Below are 25,484 nucleotides of genomic sequence, written 5' to 3' on the forward strand. Positions count from 1 at the left end.
AACCTCCATATACTGCAGGTTCGGCCCTAAAAAGAAGAAAAAAAGAAAAAAAAAAGACATTTTCTTTCTTCTCTAACTTCTGAATGTTCTATCATCACACCTAAAATGGAATTTCAACTGATTTGTGTGAAGGAAATATTTTTAGGACAAATGTATAAGCTATTAGGAATGCAATGATGCTAAATGATACTTGAGAAATAGAATTTTGTTAGATTTTGATCACCCAATGCATTCAATGTTTTATAAAATTTCATAAAAACAAATGTAAGTAATTGTTCATAAAATTTATTTGTATCTTATCCATTTACAAAGATGCTTAAAAATGGTTTGCTGTCTCCCAAATTTTATTTTGCTGGACAAATTGCTTGATACATACTTCAATTTCCTCTGTTACAGTATTTAAGCACCGTTAAATTGCAAGTAACCGCAGTTCAGAGTTCTCGTTAGGCGCAGCAGAAAAGAATCCGACTAGTACCCCCGAGGATGTGGGTTCGATCCCTGGCCTTGGCCAGTGGGCTGGGGATCCAGAGTTGCTGTGAGCTGTGGTGTAGATCACAGACTTAGCTCAGATCCCTCGTTGCTGTGGCTGTGGTGTAGGCCAGCAGCTGTAGCTCTGATTTGACTCCTAGCCCGGGAACGTCCATACGTCATGAGTGCGGCCCTAAAAAGCAAATAAAATTAAATTAAATTAAAATTAAACACCTGTAGTTGACTATGCTTAAGCAAAGATGGAAAAGCTAAGGACAGGTCAGAAAATCCAGGCACCAGGGCAGCAATGAGGATAGGTAGCATGGCTTCCTCTCTGCAGCACAAGTGTGACTTGAGAAACGGTGTGGCCCAGGTGGAGACGCATCTACACGGCATCAGCTACGGCCAGTGGGGCAGACGGCATGCTAGACACGGAGCTACTGCAAGTCTGGCTCGGACAGTCAGGTACTATGTTTAGAGTAAACCTTTCCATTTTTAAAATTCTTGCCCTGATAGATGCCATGTTTTGCATGAATAATTATACTGCCACCATGGCAACCAGAGTGGATCTGGCTTCTTTCTTTCCCCGATAGTTGGAAAGAAACATGCTCAGGGAACGGAAATTAACATTTGTATCTTAAGGTAAGAAAAGTTAGATGGTGAGGATTGTAACTGCCCGGGTGGTCAATATACACGATTTCAAAACGTTTTTGATTCTTTGCACCCTAGATCTACTCCGCAAACATGAAAAATCCAAAGATGACTAGTAGTGAAATACTTTCAGGGCACTAAGATCTGCCTTAAAAGATGAGGTAGTCGAAGGTGAGGATACACCGGGATGAATTCCCTGGCACCGTCACAGCTCATCATTCAATGTGAAAGGCTAGTAATGCGCATTTCGCTTTGCAAATTTTGAAACCTTATTTCTAGACTCAAGAACATGAACAAAACTGAAAACGAGATGAGCTGCACAGGCGGGGATGAAAACAGATTGAGGACAATTATGAAAGTGTGTGTGGGGTTATTCCATTTTGCTCCATATTCCAAAAATGATCTGAACGGTCAATGCAAAGTAGACGCTCTATTACCATTTTTATCAATGGACACACTGGTGTGATGCAAATCTTAGATGAAGTTATAATTGCTGCCACTGAGTTTGCAGTGCAACCTAATTTTTGGAAACCATGGCAACTAAATAGACCACAGGAGAGTGAATTCGATAAGACCAGCAAACGCCCAAAGCGACAGGGTTACTATAATCATTGGAATTAGGGTCTTTTTTTTTTTTTTCTTGGGGCCACACCTGCAGCATGTGGAGGTTCCCAGGCTAGGGGTCTAATCGGAGCTACAACTGCCAGCCTCCAGCACAGCCACAGCAACGCCAGATCCGAGCCACCTCTGGGACCTACACTGCAGTTCATGGCAACGCCAGATCCTTAACCCGCTGATCAAGGCCAGGGATCGAATCCACATCCTCATGGATACTAGTTGGGTTTGTTAACCGCTGAGCCACCATGGGAACTCTGGGGCTACTGTCTTGAGGAAGCAGAGCACGTGGGCAGATTTGCTCATTTGAGTTCCTCTTCTTTTCCTATGAGGTTACTTTGTCGTCTGACCCTTAGGACGATTTTATTTATGCTTTTTAAAATCTGGCCGAGGAAAGGAGCCTGTGAGGGACATCTCTGGCCTTACTGGTGAAGTTACAACGACAGTGCGGGCATGGGGTACTAAGCAGAAGACAGGTCCTAGAAATGAAAATGTGGCTGACAGGAGCTCCCGTCGTGGTGCAGCAGAAACAAATCCAACTAGGAACCATGGGTTGCAGGTTCCATCCCTGGCCTCGCTCAGTGGGTTACGGACCTAGCGTTGCCGTGAGCTGTGGTGTAGGTCGCAGATGCGGCTTGGATCCCACGCTGCTGTGGCTGTGATGTAGGCCAGCAGCTGTTGCTCCGACTGGACCCCTAGCCTGGGAACCTCCATGTACTGTGGCTGCGCCCCTAAAAAGACCAAAAAAAAAAAGTGGATGATAAAAATCAAATCAGCAATACTGAGAGAACTGGTGTGCTCCATCGGTGGGAGCCCCGGAGAGCTTCTGATCAATATGATTAAACAATACAAATGCCGAGGACGTACGAGGAGGGGACAAGCTTGAACACACCCCAAAGAGCAAACACAGGAAAGGACATTTCCCACGTGCCAAAGCAAAGGAAATCAGAGTCCCAACAGCAAGCAGCTGCTGAAGAGGTGGGCCGGTGACAGCCTGGCCAGTGGAAAGGCCCAGGCGCGGTCCTGAGGGTGAGAACGGCGGTGCCCCACGCCCATCACTATGCATCTTGCCTGGAGCTTTTTTCTGGAGCAACCAGCAAAGCTACTTTTCCTCCTCCCACTCGACCTGCTAACCTGTGAGGATTTAGGTCTGGGCCTGCCCGCCCCGTGGAGAAAGTCTGCTTCGAAAATGGGAGAAACACAATCCCTGATGGCAGCATGTCAACGCCAGAAGCACATGCACCCTGGGGACAGCCAATGATGGGAGTGGGCACAGCGTTTTGTCCTGAAGCCAGTTCAAGTTGGGTTTGTCCTAACAGAACAAACACCACCTCCACTTGCCCACCTGCTAACCCCCCAAGATAACAGCTATCGGATGTTGGAGAGTATCTATCTTTACAGATCTTTTCTCAGAAATTACTCACACTCCTCTACCGTGGCTTTAAAACCACAGATTTCACACGCCACCCACCAAAAGCGGGGCCCGGTTTCCCTCGTGTGGTCTCAGGATGGGCCTGCGCTCTGGAGGTAAAGCCAACATGGCGCCATGAGACCTTCGAGGCTGACCAGCCGCACAGCCTGGGACCCATGCCTCCTCTCCACAGATGCTGGCCCTTGAGACAGACGTTCCTCCTGGGTCTTCAGGTGAGTCCCAACTGGGAGCCAGGGCAACCCCCTGCCCTGTGAGGGACGCCTGCAGACAATCCCAGCTCAGCCTCCACCCCACCCCCACCAAGGCAGCAGCAATGAGCTGTCCCCACCAAGAGATTCCTGAGCCAATAAATCTGCGGACAGATCGTTCCACAGCCCTAGATAACCGGAGCACTGCCCAGGCGGAGCTACAGCCTTGCTTTGCTCTGGCTCTCGCACAAAGGGGTCACACCTCAGGCATTGATCTTGAGCGCATTACCGTTCTCCTGTGCAGCGCTTTGCGCTGGGGGTCTCTCCACCCCAATACCCAGTCATAGCCCACTCCTCAAACAAGGACGCCCTGTGGACTTACACGCCCCTCTGCCGAGTGACCTTGAGGTGCTTCGGCGTTTTCTTTTTTGAAAACCGTGCTGAGTGAATGTCTCTGTCTCGGCCTCGGCGTGCACACACACACGTAAGACGATTTCTCTGTGAGAGGTACGTAGAAACGAGATTTTAGCAGAGGGGATTTCACACTTTATCTTTCGACGGAACTGCTGAAGGAAGCTGTGCCCTTCACGCGTCCCCCAGCAGAATCAGAATACTTAGCGCCCCTCGTCTTGCCTTTGAGGCCTTTGGAGAGCAACCAGACACAATTATATCCTAAATACTTAAAATGTTATATAGTTTATGCTTCTTATATAATACATACATTATATATACTTAAAATATAATTTGCATTTTCCTTGTTTCCAGTTATTTTTTGCAATTCCTCAGGTATGTATTGGTCATTTGTAGTCATTCTAAAATTATTCGTTTTCCTATTGCTTCATTATGTACAAATATTTTCTCCCAGTCTGTTTTTTTAATCAAGTGTAGTCAGTTTACAATGCTGTGTCCATTTCTGCCGTATAGCCAAGCAACCCAGTCATACATATATACACATTCTTTTTTTTTTTGGCTTTTAGACTTTTAGGGCCACACTCACGGCATATGGAGGTTCTCAGGCTAGGGGCTAAATCAGAGCTACAGCTGCCGGCCTACACCACAGCCACAGCAGCACCAGATCGTTAACCCACTGAGGAAGGCCAGGGATCGAACCCGCATCCTCATGGATGCTAGCCGGGTTCGTTAACCACTGAGCCACAACAGGAGCTCCCATATATGCACATTCCTTATCTCACACAATCTTGCATCATGTTCTATCCCAAGAGACTGGATATAATTCCCCATGCTGCACAGTAGGATCTTATTGTTATTTTGCTCTTGTTCACAGCATCTTTTGTCATAAGAAGACTTTGCATTTTGAGGTCCTCTCCGTAACATTCGGAAGTTTCCTGGCCAGGGATCGAACTCATGACACAGCAGTGACAACAGCGGATCCTTAACCTGCTAGGCCACCAGGAAACTCCTAGAGGATTTTTATACTACATTTTACTTAAAAAAGTCATGTCCACCCTAAGATTATAAGATGTTCTCCTAGGCAAGTTCTTGTTGTAGCTTAGCAGAAATGAGTCCAACTAGTATCCATGAGGATGTGGGTTCGATTCCTGGCCTCGCTCAGTGGGTTAAGGATCTGGCATTGCCCTGAGCTGTGGTGTGGGTCACAGATGTGGCTCAGATCCCGCATGCTGTGGCTGTGGTGTAGGCCAGCAACTGTAGCTCCAAATTGACCCCTAGCCTGGGAACTTTCATGTGCCTCAGGTGTAGCACTAAAAAGCATAATAATAATAATAATAATAATAAATAAATAAAATGAAGTCTACTTACATGAAATGTACTGTGGCGTTTTGCGTTTTTTTGTTTGTTTGTTTTTTGTCTTTTTGCCTTTTCTAGGGCCACTCCCGCGGCATATGGAGGTTCCCAGGCTAGGAGTCTAATAGGAGCTGTAGCCACCGGCCTACACCAGAGCCACAGCAACGCGGGATCCGAGCCGCATCTGAGACCTACACCACAGCTCACAGCAATGCTGGATCCTTAACCCACTGAGCAAGGCCAGGGATCAAGCCCGCAACCTCGTGGTTCCTTGTCAGATTCATTAACCACTGCGCCACGACGGGAACTCCCTACGGTGGTGTTTTGGAGAGAGGATTACTGAAATTCCACGTGGGTGGAGGAACGCAGGCCTTGAGGCAGGAGGACCTGGCCTCGGGCTCCAGGGATTTCAAGGTGTGTGACTTGGATGCATTTTCTTCATCTCTCTGAGGCTCAATTTTTTTTTCATTTGTAAAATGAGTAATAATTCCTGTCCCTCAAATGTTAGTATGAAGTTCAGATGAGCTGATATATGAAAGTGCCTGGAACTTACACTGATGTGTACATTAACTCTCACCAAAAAGGCCCTCAAAGGCGGGGTCTCCTTTTTCCTCAGGGCTGAATAGTATTTCATTATATTAAACCTCACGTCCTCTTCCTCCACTCCTACGGCGACTGACCCTTCGGTTGTGTGCTCACCTTGGCTCTTGTGAATACGGCGGCGGTGACCGTGGAGATGCAGCTGTCTGTGAGACCCCGATCGCACTGCCTTCACCTGCGTGCCCAGAGCGGACGTGCTGGGTCATGTGGTAGTTCTGCTTCTATATTTTTGAGGAACTTCCACACTGTCTTCCACAATGTCTGTACTAATTTATATTCCCACTTCAGGGCACAAGGGCTCCCTTTTCTCCACCCCCAGGTGAGCATCTATAATTTGTATTTTTGAGAATAGCCATCCTAACAGCTGTGAGGTGTTAGGTGGTATCTCAGTGTGGCTTTAACTTGTATTTCCCTGACGACTGGTGGTGTTTTCACGCGCCTGTTGGACATGTGTGTGTCTTAATTGGGAACATGTCCACTGAGGTCCTTTGCCTTTTTTTTTTTTTTTTTTTTTGTCTTTTTAGGGCCACACCAGCGGCATACGGAGGTTCCCAGGCTAGGGGTCGAATCGGAGCTGCAGCTGCCGGCCTCCACCACAGCCACAGCAACGCGGGATCCGAGCCGTTCTGCGACCTACACCACAGCTCATGGCAACGCCGGATCCGTAACCCACTGAGTGAGGCCAGGGACCGAACCCGAGTCTTCACGGATGCTGGTCAGATTCGTTTCCGCTGAGCCACAGTGGGAACTCCCCTTTGCCCGTTTTTAAATTAGGTTACTTGCTCTTTGCTCCTGAACTGGGGATTTCCCCACATATCTTGGAAGCGAACCTCGTGTCGGATGTAAGGCTTGTAAATATTTTCTCCCAGTCTTTAGATGCTCTCATTTTGTGGATGATTTCCTGTGCTGTGCCAAAAACCTTGTTTGCTCTAGTCCCATCGGTGTGTTTCCGTATATTCCTGCTTTTGCTTCCTGTGATTTCGACGTCACGTCCAAAACACTAGTACCAAGACCAAAGTCGAGGGGCACGCGCCCTTGGTACCCGCTGGCGGTCACTCTGCATGTTTCACGTGCTCAGCGAGCGAGGCCTGAAGTCAGTTGACATCTTTGCCTCCTCCCTGACATGCGCACCACAGCTTATACCCATGTCCAGTACTATAGCGTTATCAGCCTCACAAATTAGACAGAATTGCTGTGGTTAGAGAGCCGGCATCTGTTTAGATTTGCCTTCACATCATAACCCCTCTGTGCATCACACTGCTGCTTCTCAGAAGCTCTCGTTGGGATTTTGTCCTTCCTTAAATTCTGACTTTAGGAGTTCCCTTGTGGCACAGGGGGTTAAGATGTTGTCACTTCTGTGGCGTGGGTTTGATCCCCGGTCCTGGAACTTCTTCATGCCGTTGGTGCGGCCAAAAAAGCAAAAAAGCTTCTGGCTTTAGGGCGTTCCGTTAATGAAAGTGTGTCGGTGGTTTGCTCTTTCCAACAGGGTCTAAAAATACGAAAGCACACTTGCCTCTCGGGGCAAAGAGTTCGCGAGGGCAGACTTTGTTCTCAGCTCTTGGGAGGCTCTCTGGCTTTTGGCTCCTCCTGTGCCACACAGACCCCAAGCCTGTGTCGAACTGCCTCTCCTCTGTGGTGATCTGCCTTTTCCTTCCACAGCCTTTGTCACCTCTTTTTCTTTGACGTCTGTTAATGTCACTCTAGTCTGGACCGTTTTGTTTTCTAAGTGTTCTTAGGACCCACTGAGCTTCTCTGATCTGAAGACTGGTAGCTTCAACGGAATTAGAAAATACGCACCTCCCATCCTCTCTAATTTGCCTCATGCCTGTTCTCCTTGCTGTTACCCCCCGGAACTCCGGTTACACACATCGTAATTCCCATTCTAGTCTGCATCCTCTCACTCTCACGATGAAATATACCTTCTTTCTCTGTCTCTGTACGGACATCTAGATAATTTCTTCGGCTCTGTCTTTCAAGTTATGAATTCTCTCTACAGTACTATCTAATCTATTTATTCTGTACCCGTTTTTTAGGGCCACACCCACAGCATATGGAAGTTTCCAGCCTACGCCACAACCACAGCAGCAGAGGATGCAAGCCACATCTGTGACCTACACCATAGCTTGTGGCAATGCTGGACCTTAATCCACTGAGTGAGGCCAGGGTTCAAACCCGTGTCCTCATGCATACCAGTCGGGTTTGCTACTGCTGAGCCGCAGCGGGAGCTCCTGTACTTCAATGTTTAAACTTCAATAATATTTTCCGCTTCTAAAACTTCTACTTAGTATTTAAATGTTTTCCTTGGTCTTTGATCATATTATTGTGATTCTTTTGTTTTTAACTCACTCTAACAGAGTTGTGTGTAATCTTTGTGTGAGCGTTCTAATTTCTGATGTCTTTCAGAGGATTTTATTTTGCTGTCTGTCATTCTCAGTCTGGTACCTGGTTTCCTTGTCATTTTATTTATTTACTTACTCCTTTGACTGGGAAACAGCTAATCTCTTTGGAACGTTACCTGTAGGAATTCCTGAGGCCTCGGCGGAAGGTCAGTTCCTCCATCAAGGATCTGCTTTCTCTTCTGACAACTCACCAACAGCCTGAAACCAAGTAAAATTAAAACCCCAGTTTGTGGTTTTTCAAACCATACAACTGGTATAAGTTCACATCACAAACACACACGAAAGCTGGCTTGTGTTTTCAAATACCCCCCTTCACGCAGGACCCGAAAGACCAATTTCTACTGTCCTGTTCTGCACAGCGAACTCACTTCTCATTCTCACTTTAGGAGAATGCACTACACTGGACTTTCGAGCTGGGTTGGGCCCTGGGCCTTTGTGAGGCCCGAGAAAAGTCAGGGAGCTCTGCCCCAGGCTGTGTCCCCTCTCCCCGACTCTGCACCTTGCCCCGCCCCCAGCCCTCAGGAAGCGGCACGGGCTCTAGAGTCTGGCCTAAGGGGAAAGACTTTGGGAAGTAATGACCATTTCTGTTTTCCTTTAGCTTTTGGCCTCTGGATTTTTTTGAACCTCGTGCCATCGCAGCAATGCATTTAAAAAATTTTTTTAGGGAGAAGGATCAAGATGGAGGAGGAGTAAGATGTCGTGCTTACCTTCTCTCCACAAACATATTAAAAAAGCACATCTACATATAAAACGATTCACACAGAACATCTACCAAACGCTGGCAGAAGAACTTAAACCTCCAAAAAGGGCAAGAAACTCTTGACATAACTGGGTAGAACAAAAGAAAAAAAGAGAGAAAGAAGGACTCAGGACAGGACTAGCGTTCTCTTCCCCTGCTCAAGAGGAATCAGTGAAGGAGAAAAGGAACCCACATCCTGGGAAGCCACATAACTGACAGGGAGACCAACTGAGATGGAGGGACCTCAAAGTCGCCGAGAAAAGCACAGCAGCTGGACTGAAGAGGGCAAATCAGACAGAGAGCTGCACAGACCATGTGCGCCACCAGCCCAGACACCGCAGCCTGAGACGCTTGGGCAGGGGCTGGGTGCTGAGACTCAGGCTCTGGAGGTCAGTCTGGGGAAGAGGACTGGGGCTGGCTGTGTGGGGACAGCCTGAGGGGCTAAGGATTTGTATGCCACGGGCTGGGGAGTGGAATGCCACAGCAGAGGGAACCCAGGAGGAGGTCTGGGCCTGCAGGAGAAGCAGGGTGCCCTTGTTGCGGAGGACGAGAGAAGGGGCAGACCGCCATAGGAATCTCCCCGTGCACACAGGCTGTCGGAGGGACACCTCTGGTATGGGCTGTGGGTGGTGAGAATCCACTTGCTTGGGCTACAGGAGACCGGGTGTTTCTTGTGCAGGCTATGGCTGGCTGGGAACCTCTTAGGTGGGCTAAGGGCAGCAGGGGGGCTAGGTGCGACGTGGTGCCTCTTGCGTGATCTACAGGTGGCAGGGACGGACCATAGCAGTTGGATCAGAGGCCAGAGGGAGGCATGGTTGCTGCCACTGCGGGCCTGTGAGTGGGCTCCACCTGCAGCCCCAATCACCCCAGGGGTTGGCAAAAAAAAAGAGGGCACTGCCACCAAGCACCACACGTTGTTGCTCTTGGCCCCCTGGGAACACACCCGCCCTGCAGCTGCCACTGCCAGACAGTCTGGGGGGCACCCAAACGTTTGATTGCTGTCCCTTCCCAAAACCCTACAACTAGGAGCAGCTGGTGTAGCACCTCCTGCGTGGGCTAAGTGGGACAGGGTGCTTCTTGAGTGATCTGCAGGTGGTGGGGGCAAACCACTGAAGTTATCACCTACTCCAGAGGTGGACGTGGCCCTCTGCCACTGGGGATCCCTGAACAAGAACCCCTTGCAGCCCCAACCACCTCAGAGGGCACCTCAGAGGAGGGCACTGTGACTAAACACTACCTGGTGTTGCTCTCCCTCCCTGGGAACTCACACACCCTGCTGCCGCCACTGCCAAATGCTTTGGGCACCTCATAAATCTGCCTGAGGCTCATTCCCACTTCCCAGGGCCCTGCAGATAGGAGTAGCCTGTGCCACCTTCCTGCAGGTCCTTGCTGCTGTTAAGAGCCCAGCAACCAGGCACTGACTACTGGCCCTACCCATTGCCTCCTTCTCCCTGGAAACACACTCAGCACCCTGGGGATAACAGCCTGCTCACACCAAAGAAAGAGACAGCAAATATTCAAACTCCTACACCAAAAATAAACAGTACCCTCCTACAAAATACAAAGGGATGCTCTTGCATAGAAGTAGCCCTCCACAACTACAGTTTGGTGTCCTTAAATTCACCAAAAAAGAAAAACATAAGCAAGATGAAGCAGCTCAGGAACCATTCCCTGTTAAAGGAACAGGAGAATTCACCTGAAGCAGCAAGCAGTGAAACAGACCTCTGCACTCTGACAGACATTGAGTTCAAAAGGGAGTTAGTGAAAATACTGAAGGAATTAAGGCTGAATATCAATGAATTAAGAGCGGAGATAAAAAGCAAGGCAGATTCCTTTAGAAAGGGACTAGAAAACATAAGGAGGAACGTGGAAAAATTAGAGAATTCATTTGCAGAGATGCAAACTGGGCTAAAGGCACTAAAGAGCAGAATGAATCATGCAGAGGAACAAATTAGTGACTTGGAAGACAGAATAATGGAAATCACTGAATCAGGACAGCAGAGAGAAAACCAAATGAAAAAACACAAAAGCAATATAAGAGATCTATGGGATAATATAAAGCAGGCCAATCTATGCATAATAGGGATTCCAGAAGGAGAAGAGAAAGAAAAGGGGATTGAAAATATATTTGAAGAAATTATGTCTGAAAACTTTCCAAATCTAAAGGAAACTGATGTCAAGATACAGGAAGCACAGGGGGCCCCAAACCAGGTGAACCCAAACAGGCCCACACCAAGACATAGTATAATGAAAACAGCAAAAGTTAAAGACTAAAAGAGGATTCTAAAGGCAGCAAGAGAAAAACAAAGCGTTCATTATAAGGGAACCCCCATAGGGCTATCAGCTGATTTCTCTACAGAAACACTACAGGGCCAGAAGGGAATGGCAAGATATATTTAAAGTTCTGAAGGGAAAAAATTTGCAACCTAGAATACTCTATCCAGCAAAAATATCATTTAAAATAGAAGGAGAAATAAAGAATTTCTCCAACAAACAAAAGCTAAAAGAGAACAGACACTAAACCCTTCCTAAAGAAATACTAAAAGGGCTCCTCTAAATAAAAAAGGAAGTAAGATTTCTTCTTCAGGATGGAGGAGACCACACCTGGAAAACAATCACTTAAATAAGCCAGCATACACATCTAAGAGTGGGAAACCGAAAACAAACAAAGCACTGTAAAAGTGATGATAAACACGAGGAACAGAAAAAGGACAAATGCGGAGATGTTAAAAGGGCTTCAATCACAGAGTGTGGGGAAGGAAAGTAAGAAAATACAGACCTTTTTTTTTAATAATGACTTTCAGGCTAAAGCAAGCAGATACAGGAAGGGGTTAACAGACTTAAAAAACAGGGCAACCGGAAATCAAAACTAAACACTACATTCACAAAAACTAAAAAGAAAAGTACACAAGAATAAAATCAATGGACATTATCCAACCAAAAAAAGAAAGGAAGAAAGGAGAAACATAGAATCACCTGGAAAACGGTTTAAAACGGCAATAAATATATATCTATCAGTAATTACCTTAAATGTCAATGGACTGAAGGCTCCAATCGAAAGACACAGAGTGGCAAAAACCTACAATCTGCTGTCTACAAGAGACCCATCTTAGGGCAAAGGACACCTTTAGACTGAAAGTGAGGGGATGGGAAAAGATCCTTCATGGCAATGGTCAAGACAGGAAAGCAGAAGTTGGCAATACTCATGTCAGACAAAATAGACTTTAAAATGAAGGCCATCAAGAGAGACAAAGAAGGACCCTATTTAATGGTAAAAGGATTCATTTAAGAAGAGGTGTGTGGACCACGCGCAGTAGTGGACCCAGGCTGTGGGGAAGGCGAGCTCCTGCCTGTGTCCTGCAGGCAGCACTCACACTCAGCAGGGCGACAGAGGAGGAAATAAACAACAGACGTAGGCGGTGGGCAGGGAGTGGCACAGAGGAGGGTGAGCCCGCCCGCCGGGAAGGCGGGAGAAGGCTGGAGAGGAAGATGAGGGTGTGGGTCTGGAGCAGGAAGCGGCCCCAAGGCTGGGACCACGGCTGCCCCCCTTCAACAGGGAAAGCTCCCCCGAAAGCTCTGGTCCCAAGACCCCCGTCTTTCTTGATTCCTCGGGACTGTGCTCCTTGGCTCTTGCAAGATGAGCCCAGCCAGGTGGCCTTGCTTCCTGTCCCCGACTGTCCACGGTGACGGCTAGATGTTTAAGCACCGCTGTCCCCCACACCTTGGCCTCACTCCCTTTCTTCCTTAATACTCTACAGGACTTTAATTTGTTCCTTGCTGTAGCGCTCTTCTTAGGAGAACTAAGTTGGCATTTAACATTTTAAATAAATGCAAACTTGAAGGGCCATGGTCTTTATTTAGAAAAGTAAGTGAAAAATTCAATACAAATGAAAACTAACCAAAATACCCAGAACATAATCCCTTGTGAGCACGCGTCTCTCCCCACCCCACCCCCCATTTTTAGGGCCGAACCGGTGGCATACAGATGTTCCCAGGCTAGGGGTTGAATGGGTGCTGTGGCTGCCGGCCTACACCACAGCCATAGACACCAGATCCCTGAGCGAGGCCAGGGCTCGAACTCACAGCCTCATGGATGCTAGTCAGGTTCTTAACCCACTGAACCGCAACAAGAATTCCTCATGTTTTATTTATCCATCCTCTCTCTTCAACTTGAATTTTTTGTATTCTGAATTGAAATACAGGCTGCATGTATTTTTCATTCATTTCTTTGTATTTCGGGAGACTCCAAAGTGAAGGGTGACCCCCAGGAACTGGCCAAAATCATACAATGGTTGCAGAAAAAATATAGTAGAATACTTAGAGGGGTTTTTTTGGCCATGCCTGCTGCATGTGGAAGTTCTCCGGTCAGGGTCTGAACCCACACTACAGCAGTGACCTGAACCATAGCAGTGACAATGCCAGATCCTTACCTGCTAGCCACCAGAGAGCTCCACTTACAGTTTATTTTTATGTTATCCTACACATCTATTTTTGCATTTTATAATATATATTAGCATGTTTCACTTAACATAAATACGCATAGATTGCACGTGCATCACTTGCTGATGGGGATGAGCAATGAAGACAGTTCTGAGAACACTGGCTTATGTAATTCTTTTCTCAAGCAAAATGCTTCTGGTTTTAAAACGTACTCTGCCAGGCAGCTGCCCCTGTTTCCTAATCCGCTGTCAGTTCTGCTAACAAGATTTAAAAGGTGGAAAATCTGCATCATAAACACACTTATCTTGCTGTTTTGTTCAGAGATAAGTGTCTTGCTGTCTTTCTGAATTTGCTTTCCAATGTCAAGACCTTCTGAGCTGCTTTGTTAAGAAGGAGGTACCTGGGAGTTCCTGCTGTAGCACAGTGCGTTAAGAATCTGACTGCAGAGGTGTGGGTTTGATCTCTGGCCCAGCGCATTGGGTTAAAGGATCTGGTGTAGGTCATAGTTGTGGCTCAGATTCAATCCCTGGCCCTGGAACTTCCTTATGCCACAGGTGCAGGCATTAGAAAAAAAAAAAGCCCGGACTGAGGTGGGCTAAGGAGGGCTTTGCTGCCTCCCAGAGCTTAGGCCTGAAACTTTGCCGCTTTGCTGACTGGGGCTGCCTAAACTCAAGTTCATTTGAAAACCTCATAAATGGCTGTACTATTGTTTCACAGATCCAGAAGTTTTCAAATCTCACTTCTACTTTTTAAAAAAGGTTAAATAATTGTCAAGCCCAGTTCTGTTCCTCTTTGCCAGCTCACATTATACAAGTTTAATTTCCAGCTTGATTTCTTTTCTTTTTTTAGGGCTGAACCTGCGGCATATGGACGTTCCCAGGATAGGGGCTGAATCAGAGCTGCAGCTGCCAGCCTACACCACAGCCACAGCAACACCAGATCCGAGCCGCACCTGCGACCTACACTGAGACTCACAGTAACACCGGACACTTGAACCCACTGAGCGAGGCCAGAGAGCGAACCTGCGTCCTCATGGATACTAGTCGGTTTCCTAACTCACTGAGCCATAATGGGAATTCCTTGATTTCTTTTGTTGTTGTTGTTTTTAAATTTTTTGATTTAATTTTTTTTCTTTAAAAAAATTTCATTCTCTCTTTCAACCTTGATTTCTTTTTTTAAAAGTGACTGGAGTGTAGCTGATTTACAATATTGTAGTAGTTTTGGGTTTACAGCAAAGTGAATCGGATATATAAATATATATACACATATCCACTCTTTTTTCCCATAAAGGCTATTACAGAATGTTGAGTAGATCTCCCCGTGCTGTACAGTAGCTCCTCGTCAGGCTTGATTTCTTTATATTGCACACTTGCTTCATTATTCAAAATTAATTTCATGGCCCCTTCTATTATATACTCTAGTGTTGGTAATGTAAGTTTTTATTATTTAAGGACTAGTGCGGGAGTTCCCGTTGTGGCGCAGCAGAAACGAGTCTGATGAGGAACCATAAGGTTGTGGGTTCGATCCCTGGCCTGGCTCAGTAGGTTAAGGACCTGGTGTTGCTGTGAGCTGTGGTGTGGGTTGCAGATGTGGCTCGGTTCTGGCATTGCTTGTGGTGTAGGCTGGCAGCTGTAGCTTCGATTCGACCCCTAGCCTGGGAACCTCCACATGCCCTAAAGAGCCAAAAAAAAAAAAAAAAAAAAAAGGAGTAGTGTGTGTGATAAAGTATCTTTTGAAGTTCTGGGAAAGGGGTAATGAAACTCTTCATCTTCTAAAAATGTACTTAAACAGATGTCTGTTCAAGGCCATCACCCTGCTGGACCATGGGAAGAAAGACATCTAGGAATCTTAGCCCTCTGCTTATTTATGGTTTAAATTTGTATTAAATTAAGAAAAGTTAGCGCCTTAGTCCAGGTGCCTTTCTAACACAAGCCATAGTCCTAAACAAGTTTTTTGGTCCTTTAGTCATAGCTGGAATGTCGCCAAGTTTTATCTGACCAGGAAGCGCACCTGCCCCGAAGGCACTAAACTCAGGTGCTAAGGCACTTGGACCCCAGGTGCCCCGGCCCCCTGCCCCTCCTCTCCTGGTCCCCACCCAAGCCCTGGCAGACCTGGGGTGGGGATAGTGGACCAGCAGCCTCCAGGACTCTCTCCTCTCCACCTGCCTCTTGATGGGACCTTCAGTCTTCAGTCAATCAACGGATGCTGATCAGAGCCAACTGCAGGGGCCCATCTTTGGGTAGGAGTGAGTCTTGTGAGGTCCTGGGCCTGGGAAGCGCTGGCTCAGCGGGCGCCTGCCTGGCCAGGCTGTGTGTCCTCCATCAGAGCCACCCAGGAGGATCTCCTGGCAGTGGCCCTTCTGCAAAGAACTGCAGCATGGTGTCTGTGCTGGCCTGAGGGCTGGGTCTCCACCACTTCCCGGCGGGGCTCTTCCCCAGTGTTTTCATCTGAAAATGGGGCAGGTGGATGGTATCACCCGCCAGGCTTAATCCAAGGCGGTTTCTGTGAAAACCAAGTGAAAAAAATGGGACCAAACACCTGCACTTGGGAGCCACCGAGGCCTGTCGGCTCGGGTTGCTGCGCTGCGGTGACTCGACCGTTCCCAGGACTGTCAGTCCCGAGCCGTGTGGCCTGGGAGGCGCCAGGTCTCGGGCAGTGTTAGGAAGCTGACACCCTCCCAGGCTCCCAGGTCCCTTCTCCCAGTCCCTCCCGGTCTGAGTGGGGACCTCCAGGTGGCAGCCACCCAAACCTCCTCCAGGGCAGTCCCCGACGGAAACTCATCATTCTCAGTATCTTTTCCTTGAGGCTTTACTTTCAGATGTTTCACCCAGAGAGCTCGTTTCAATGCACTGGATATCGAGCCCCGTGAGGAGAGAGGATCTGACCTTTCACTGGCCTCCAGATGAGCCCGCGTCAGCTCCGGGAGCCCTAGGATTTCAAGCGCTCACGGGCCCCTGGATCCCCAGTTGGCTAAATCCTATTTAGACAGAATCCTATTTAGGATTTAGTTTGCTAAACCCTAGCTCGCTAAATCCTTTGCTAGAATTTGAACAAAGCTCAGAAGAACTTCCCGTTCCTTCCCTGAAGGCGCCCCCTCCTCTGATGGGGGGATTAGTGGTGTAACAGCCGGGGGAGGGGGTGTGTGTGTGTGTTACCTTGGGCGGAGACCTTGAAGGTGGGCTTCCGGCCCCTCCCACATCCTCCCTCCAGAGATGGTCAGAGGCGTATCTGATTGACCTGCAAAGATATACATGACAGTTTTAGTTATACATGCTACTATGTATAACTGTTTTAAAGAAAAGTTATACCAAACTAAATATCTAATAGTAGGAAAATGATGTAAAAATGTACGCTGGACTGCTTAATGGGACTACAGCGCAGCCCTTGAGAATTTCTGCCTGGAGAACACTTAGGGTGGAAAAGTGTGCTAACCTGGAACTGTAATGAGGACGAAACAGGAGTTCCCTGGTGGCTCTGAGGGTTAAAGATCTGGTGTTGTCACTGCATGTCCCTGCAGTGGATCGGGTCGCTGCCATGGTGCGCCTTTGATCCCTGGCCCTGGGACTCCTATACCCTCTGGTGCAGCCAAAAAAAAAAAAAAAAAAAAATCTAGAGTGGCTTAGTTACCGGTGATGCACCTATGTCAAGCTGATTTTGGCAAATATACCATAGTTATGTAAGATGTAAGCATTAGAGAAACGGGGAATTGTATATGGGACTCTCCTGTCTTTGCAAGTTCTTCTATAAATCTAAAATCACTGCAAGACGAAAAATCGTTTAAAAATGTAAATTTTCATTTCAGACAGCATGGAATTCAGAATAAAGAGAATTACACAAGCTGAAGCGTTGTGCTTTGTAATTATAATGGGAGCAACAGCTGATGAAGATAGAGCAGTTGTCAATGTTGACAAAGCAGAAACACACATCTCCCGCCCTTCTCCTGGGTCTGCGTCAGACAACAGCACACGTGACGAGCGTGTTTGGGGCCAGGGGCTAAGAATTCAGTGGTACGTATGGCAGGGCTGGCGAGAGAGCACATCTGTGTGGTTGGGCCACCCGTCTCGATGCCAAATATGTGGTCTGAATGGCCAGGAGGTTTGTCTTACAGGCAACTGCATGAATAAGTAAGCGCATCCTGGATCATGAGAGCCATATCCCAAACGCGTACACAATTTCAAATGTGGAAGCAGAGAAGCTTAAGCCATCTCTGTTGTATTGAAGTAGAATTAGTTATGCCAGGAGTTCCCGTCGTGGCGCAGTGGTTAACGAATCTGACTAGGAAACATGAGGTTGCAGGTTTGATCCCTGGCCTTGCTCAGCAGGTTAGGGATCTGGCGTTGCCGTGAGCTGTGGTGTAGGTTGCAGATGCGGTTCGGATCCTGTGTTGCTGTGGCTGTGATGTAGGCCGGCGGCTACAGCTCCAATTAGACCCCTAGCCTGGGAACCTCCATATGCCGCGGGAGCCGCCCAAGAAATGGCAAAAAGACACACACACCAAAAAAATAGAATTAGTTATGCCAGTAGGAGCTGCTGGCTTTCGATATGCATAGATAAGAAAATTGATACAGATGTGACTGGCACACAGGTATGTTCCCTAGTTCTGTCCACTAAAGGGCTTGGGAGCAATGACAGTCCAGTAGAGCCTGGATTTTTGGTTTTAATATCATTGTCCACTAAAGGACTCCTGAGAAAAACAGCTGCTTCCAGCCTGCGCAGGACAAATATAAGCTGAGCCGGGAACATCTTGTGCCAAAAAGTTGGGAATGTGTCAAGACAACCCAGGAGAAGCTCCCGTCGTGGCTCAGCAGAGACAAATCCGACTGGCATCCATGAGGATGCAGGTTTGATCTCTGGCCTTGCCCAGTGGGTTAAGGATCCGGTGTTGCCGTGAGCTGTGGTGTAGGTTGCAGATGTGGCTCAGATCCCTCATAGCCGTGGCTGCGGTGTAGGCCGGCGGCTACAGCTGCAATTCAACCCCTAGCCTGGGAACTTCCATGTGCTTCGGGTACAGCCTAAAGAGACTATATATATATATACACACACATACACACACATATATTTATATACACACATATATATGTATAATAGTTAAGGATAGTTAAAATAAAAATAATAGTTAGAAATTAAAAGTGAAAAGGTTTGAAAAGCATCAAATTTATGAAGCAGAACTTTGAGATACAGGGAGAAACTGCACAGGAGTCCTAGACTGGCTTCTTAACCACAGGAGATGAAACCGGCAGAGAGTGAGTCGGGAGGTGGCAATCCTGAACAGCCGGCAGTGAAGTAGCTCTAACGGCTACATGTCAAACTTCGCATCTTGAAACGAAATACACTTCTTTTTTTAATGGCTGCACCCACAGCATGTGCAAGTTCCTGGGCCAGGGACTGGATCCAAGCCAGAGCTGTGACCTCAACCTCGGCTGCAGCAACACCAGATCCTTTAACCCATTGCGCCCGGCTAGGGATTGAACCTGCCCCTCTGCAGCAACCTGAGCCTCTGCAGTTGGATTCTTAATTCACTGCGCCACAGTGGGAACTCGTACACCTTCTCTTTTAGTGTCTACTAAAGAGTCAAAACTTTTGATTGTGTTATTTATTAGTCTACTTGGAAAACCCCAGGAGCATAAGTCTAGTGGATGACGGTTTATCTCTGTGAAAGGATTCCATTTTAAATAAACAGGCTTTAAGACGAGCCCCATCAACCAGTTTGAGTCCCTCGAGCTGGTGGGCTACGAGCATTTTTTGCCTTTAGAGTATTTTGTCTCTGAAATGACACAAAGATGGGCAGCCCCCGTGCTTATTTCAAGCTGCTGCTCAGATTTGTCAGATTGCTCCCAGAAAATGCCTCATTACCCTCTCTGTCTTTGTGCTGGCAAAGGGGAAGGTCATTAATTTTCATTTCCATTTGTGTATTGGTGTTTCTTCCTCTGTGAATGTCCTGAGTATTTTAAAAGGGTATTTGCTGCTTCTTTCATTTTAAAATTTTAATTTTATTATCGCTTTTTTTTTTTTTTTTTTTTTTTTGTCTTCTTAGGGCCACACCTGCAGCATATGGAGGTTCCCAGGCTAGGGGTCAAATTGGAGCTACGGCCACTGGCCTATACCATAGCCACAGCAAAGTGAGATTCAAGCTACATCTGTGACCTCCATCATGGCAACGCCAGATCCTTAACCCACTGAGACAGGCCAGGGATCGAACCTGCGTCCTCATGGATGCTAGTCAGATTCATTTCCACTGAGCCATGATGGGAACTCTTCTTAAAATTTTAAAAATACATCTATGATATTTTTATAAAAAGTAAAATCTACTTTGTCATTTTCTATTTTTAGTTGCCTACATAATATTACTAATTAATATGAATGTTATTTTATAATGAGAAACACTAAATGTTATATTTTTTTTTCTTTTTTTTTTAGGGCATATGGAGGTTCCCAGGCTAGTCGTCGAATCAGAGCTGCAGCTGCCGGCCTACGCCACAGCCACAGCAACACCAGATCCGAGCTGTGTCCATGACCTACACCACAGATCATGGCAATGCTGGATGCCCAACCCACTGAGCAAGGTCAGGGATCGAACCTGAGTCCTCATGGATGCTAGTCAGATTCGTTAACCACTGAGCCACGATGGGAACTCCCTAAATGTTATAGTTTTAAGTTGTTTTCCTAACCTTCTGTATGTCTGCAGGTTATAGGTGGATCTGCAGGAGCCTAAGGGACAGGAGGTGGGAACAGGGTCTGACAAGGGTTCTTGGCACGTTCGGCGGCGGAGGAGGCTGCTCTGCTCAGTGGCGGAGGGAGCAGCTGTCTTTGGAACCTGTTGAGGCCAGTCCTTCCAGACCTGTGCCCTCCTGTTTGAGGAGCCGCTTCAGGTGGGACGGACAGGCCAGGGGGCCTCGGATCTGGGGTTGAAGATGGCTTGTTCCAGGTTTTCAAGATGGGTTAAGCATCAGTTGAGAGGAGTTCGTGTCGTGGCGCAGCGAAAAGGAATCCGACTCGGAACCATGAGCTTGTGGGTTTGATCCCTGGCCTTGGTCAATGGGTTGAGGATCCGGTGTTGCCACGAGCTGTGTTGTAGGTCACAGACGCAGCTCGGATCTGGCATTGCTGTGGCTGTGGTGTAGACTGGCAGCTGCAGCTCCGAATTGATCCCTCGCCTGGGAACTTCCATATGTCATGGGTGGGGTCCAAAAAAAGACAAAAAAAAAAAAAAAAAGAAAAAAAAAAGAAAGAAAGAAAAAGTTAGTGGAAATTTTAATGAAAATTTTGACTTTGGAGTTCCCACTGTGTTGCAGTGGGTTAATGATGGGCTTGTCTCTGCGGAGGTGCTGGTTCAATCCCCAGTATGGGAACTTCCACATGCCACAGGCCACGGGTGCGGCCGAAAAAGAAAAAAAAAAAATAGACTTTGACCGGATCAGAACTCAATGGCTTTGAATTTTGAAACAAAACCTTTTCTGATAAGACCACGGAATCTCAGGTCAGCAGGGGCTCAGGTAGCGGGGGAGTGTGTGTGTGTGAAATTAAGGGTCGTGTGCCCTAGAAACCAGAGGACGTCTCCTGCCTGGTGGCACCCTGAGACTTCCCTAAGGTCAGCTCCTCAGGACAACTTCCCCCAGGCTGGACCTGGTGCCCCGGCTCCACGATGCCCACCACTTCCTTCAGCAAGGGCTCCTTTCAGCTCACTTCTGCCGGCCTGGGAGCCTGGACAGCAGGCCACAGGCCTGTGGGGCAGCATGCCGTATTCCAGCCATTGGCCCCGAAGCCTGGTCAGCCCTATACAACTGCCCACGGAGCTGCAGGCCACTGGATCCTCGGCACCACCCGCTGCTGGGGCTCCCTTTGCTGGAGAAAAACCGATGGGACAGCTGAACCTCAATTTAAGCAGCCCCTGTCACTTTGCAACGGCCTCCCCGGGATGTACTGGGAGAAAGGCGGGAGAAAGCCCTCGCCCAGACCTGCCCGGAGTCTGAGTGGCCTGCCACCCACTTGCTATGTCCGCACCTGCGGCCGCGCATCCCACGCAGGCGGGTGCTCTCACCTTCCCCAGGGTCTGCTGCCACCTGAGGGCACCCTCTCCCACGCCCGCTGACAGTCCTGAATTAAAGGCTGCAGGGGGCTTCTGGCTTTAGAGATCAAGGCAGTGACCCTGGCGGCGGCCCCGGAGGGTGTCTGTCCACTTTGGGAGGGTCCGCCTGAGTCGGGGAGCACGCAGCCCGGAGTCTGAGTGCCCTGCCAGCTCAGAGGGCTCAGGGGCTTTGCAGAGCGGGCAGGGACGCAGGACAGGGTGCGGGTGCCTGCGGAGGCAGGGGGGAGGGCCGGTGAGGCGGAGCGGCCAGGAGAAAGGCGGCAGGAAGTAAGGGGTGTGGCGGGTGGCATTGTTGCCCCTGATCCCGAGGGGCGGCCCTTGCCGGGGAGCTCTTTCCCGGTGCGCTGAGTCTCAGACACACTGGGAGGAGCCCCGGGGGGTAAATTCTTGATGAGAGGGACTGGGTGGTCCTGGCGTCTGCCTTTCAGAGAGGGGGGCTCCGCGGGTTCACCTGTGAACGTCTTTTGAGAGACGTCTCTGGTTCCCACCAGTGAGGCTCCCGGATGCTTGGACTGGGCCTGTGAACACGCTCATCTGGGCTCAGAGGCCTGCGGTCTGTCTGTCTGCCCCATCCGCTTATGGCTCCTGTGGTTTTGGCCCTCGGGCCTCAGGGGTGTTCTGGTTTCCTGAAGGTCCTGTGAAGACTGGCCCACTGGGCCTGGCAAACCCCAGAGTGGCGTCTGCAGGCAGGGCCCCCCAGAGGAGGGACAGGCGATAGAAGAGAGAGCCCAAGAAAAATGCTCCGAGGACCCTTCTGAGTTGATCACGAAGTCCCTCACTTCTCAAGGGGGTCAGGAAGCCAGCGTGTACATCGGTGCGGCCGAGGCTCCGAGATGAGAGCAGGTTGGGGGGGGGGGCCTTGCATAGGGGGAGGGCCCGATCAAAGGCCAAAAAACCCAGAATAGACCAAACTGTCAGATTCAGAAATGGGGGTTGAAGTTACAGGAGAAAATGCTTCAGAATACTACACTACTCAACCTCAAAAAACCAAAACCAGTAGAAAACCAAACGACATCCAGAACTGGAGGCAGGTGCAATAGAAGATTGTGGTCTATAGTTCGAATTGGCAAAATTCTAAAAATTGAAATAGATTATACTCAGGCAAACAAGCCCCTTCCAAAAGAAGGTAAATTGGCTTAAAATTTTCCTTAGGAAAACTTAGGTATACATTTCAAAAGTCAAAAACAGGAGTTCCCATTGTGGCTCAGTGGTTAACAAACCCGACTAGTATCCATGAGGATGCGGGTTTGATCCCTGGCCTCACTCAGAGGGTTAAGGATTCGGCGTTGCCATGAGCTGTGGTGCAGGTCACAGATGCGGCTCGGATCCCACGTTTCTGCAGCTGTGGTGTAGGCCGGCGGCTACAGCTCCTATTCGATCCCTAGAGCTTGGGAACCTCTATGTGCTGTGGGTGCGGCCTTGAAAAAACAAAAGACAAAAAAAAAAAAAAAAAAAAAAAAAGGTCAAAAACTACTCTCATCATTTGACTCGGTGGCTTTGTATCAGACGTGTGTCTTTTTTTTTTTTTTTTTTTTTCCGGTCTTTTCTAGGGCTGCACCTGTGGCATATGGACGTTCCCAGGCCAGGGTGGAATCGGAGCTGTAACTGCCGGCCTCCACCACAGCCACAGCGATGCAGGACCCAAGCTGAGGCTGCGACCTACACCACAGCTCACGGCAACACCAGATCCTTGGCCAGCTGATCGAGGCCAGGCATCGAACCTGTGTCCTCACAGATACTAGTCAGATTCGTTTCCGCTGAGCCAGGATGGGAACCCCCAGCCGTTCGTCTTGGTGATACCAGCCGATATTTATGGAGGCCTGTGAGCATTGCTGTGACTGCTCTACACGTACTTGTTAGTTTAATTTTACAGAAGTACCATGAAGTCGAAATTATTATTACCTTCATTTCCTGGTGGGGAAACGGGAGCCCAGAGCCTTGGGGGAACTGGCAAGAAGGCATCAGCTCGGGAGCAGAATGTGATGGAGTCAGGAAAGCAGGAAACTCCCGCTCCAACGCTGGGGTTACGCGAAAGTGGGCTGGGCAGGCGTTCGCTGTCACTTCCCTCTGGCTGCGCACAGCGCCGGGCGGGCATGCGAAAAGCCGCTTTGGTTGGTCCAGCCGCCGGCGTCCTTGGGCTGTAATGAAACGCAGGCTGCCTGTCAGATGTGATCCAGGCGGTGTTTTCGGCCCTCCTGGTTTAATCAGAGAGCGATTACACGCAGAAGATTTTCCCCAGAGGAGTTGTTAATTGAGTTGTCACTGAATGGTGATTTTTTTTTTTTTCCGCTTTTGTTTGCTTTTCACTTATAACTTTGCTCCTAAGTGTTAGTTTTCTGCTGCCTCTGGCTTCTACGAGAGCTCTGACTTTACAAAAAAGATATACTCGGTCTGCAGTGAAAGGGGTCTTTAGTGAATGGACTGGCCGAGGGCCTCTAACAGCGGGCTGGGGAAGAGCCCTCCTGGACCTCGTTCTGAGAATGTGCTTTGTTCGATGGGCAGTGATCTCTGCTTTAAAAAGATGATTTTCTTAGTAATACTTTCAGGTGTGTATTTGCTTTTGGGATGAGAGAGAGCTAAAGCTTAACGGGCCGTCCAGCCCTGGCAAACTAACGGGGAGCGTTTCAGAAAGAAGTCAGCATGACGTTTCGCGCTTTCGGGGCTTGGTTCCACCTCCTTTGTTCTGCCGAGGAACCTGCTGGCGAGGTTCCCAAACCTCGGAGGCTCAGGGCACCTGTCAGTGTTAAGGTGACTCTTCCTGGTGACCCTTGGCCCAGAGAAATACCTGACAGCCCCACTTCTTAAGGATGGCATCCAAACAGCTTACATAGTTGTATCCTCACAACTAGGTAGTTGTTTGAGAAAATAATACACGTACGTCGAAATGCAAAACGGTATTTCACGTGAAATATGAAAGACAAACACCGTATGATTTCACTTCTATGTGGAATCTAAAAAAATGATACAAATGAACTTAAAAAAGCGAAACAGACTCACAGACGTGGAAAACAAACTTAGAGTCACCGCGGGGGACAGGTGGGGGAGGGATGGCCTGGGGTGTGCGACTGGCCTACGCACACTGAGGTCTAAGAGAGAGTGCTCAACGGGGGCCCGCTGCGCAGCACAGAGAACTCGACCCAGCAGTCCGCGATCGCCTGTGTGGGGAAAGATTCCGAGGAAGAATGGGCATGTGTGTGTGTGTAACTGAGTCTCCTGGCTGTATGGCAGAAACTGACGCTACACAGTGACGCTTCAATGAGATTAAAACGCAGTACTTCATCCTTACATGATCCCTCTTTCGTACCAGTGGGCGAGCACGGCGAGGTGTCACCGCACAGCCTGAGTCTGAGGCACGGTGGGCACAGCCCCCTCACTTCCACTCCGGTTCTAGCCTCTCATCTCAGCAGCCGATGGGAACCCCGCTCTACCAAGGCACAGAGCTGCTCCCTGACGGCGCGCGGTGGACCCCGTCAGGCGCGTGGATCCCCCAGAATGTTCCTGTGCATCCTTGGACTAGAAAGCACATCACGACACACTGGTGTCCCTCGGAACACAGTTTGGGAAGCACTGGCACCAGCTCGGTTTCAAATTTGCAGCCACTGACCTAGGAAATGTACAAGAGGAAAATCAGCCGCAGGACAGCTCCAGGTTTACCCAGTTTACAGATTTATGCATTTGTAAAAAACCCTTCTCAGTGGCAGCAGAGGTCAGTTAAATTGTCCCATCTTTCTTTGCATGAGCGCACATAAAATGAGTTAATTTCCTAGCTTCCTTTTGGGTGAAGAGGACCAAGTAGGGATGAAAAGAATATTCTAACCTTCTTAGCTATCTTTTCCCAGAGCTTTAGTTTTATTCTAAAGTTACAAAGAAAAGTCTGCAGAGTTTCCACCTGGAACACCCCTGTCCCCGTACGGCTAACATCCTGTCCTCATCACCTGTGTCACAACCAAGAAGGCAACAGAGATACTTGACTGCTGAGTTCCCTGGGGGCACAGCGGGTTCCATCCCTGGCCCTGGAGGTTGAGGATGTGGCCAAAACAAAAAAAAGATAACTGATTTTTTTTTTTTTTTGTCTTTTGTTGTTGTTGTTGTTGTTGTTGGT

At 48.5% G+C, this 25,484-nt stretch overlaps 1 long non-coding RNA gene across 1 annotated transcript; it reads right to left on the bottom strand.

Annotated features, from left to right (window-relative positions):
* Positions 1-15,407: 15,407 nt before the first annotated feature.
* Positions 15,408-23,419, bottom strand: LOC146398734 (uncharacterized). Its single transcript, XR_014819965.1, has 3 exons — positions 23,285-23,419; positions 16,452-16,533; positions 15,408-15,743 (listed from the first exon to the last, which is right to left on the bottom strand). It is a non-coding gene; the product is annotated as an uncharacterized LOC146398734 (long non-coding RNA).
* Between the last annotated feature and the right edge of the window lie 2,065 nt (positions 23,420-25,484).

The sequence above is a fragment of the Sus scrofa genome, chromosome 11, assembly GCF_054392235.1.
Source record: "Sus scrofa isolate SSC_HxYL_T2T_F1_AM1 chromosome 11, Sscrofa_HxYL_maternal_Yorkshire_Landrace_v2.0, whole genome shotgun sequence".
In the NCBI taxonomy this organism is placed as follows: Eukaryota; Metazoa; Chordata; class Mammalia; order Artiodactyla; family Suidae; genus Sus; species Sus scrofa.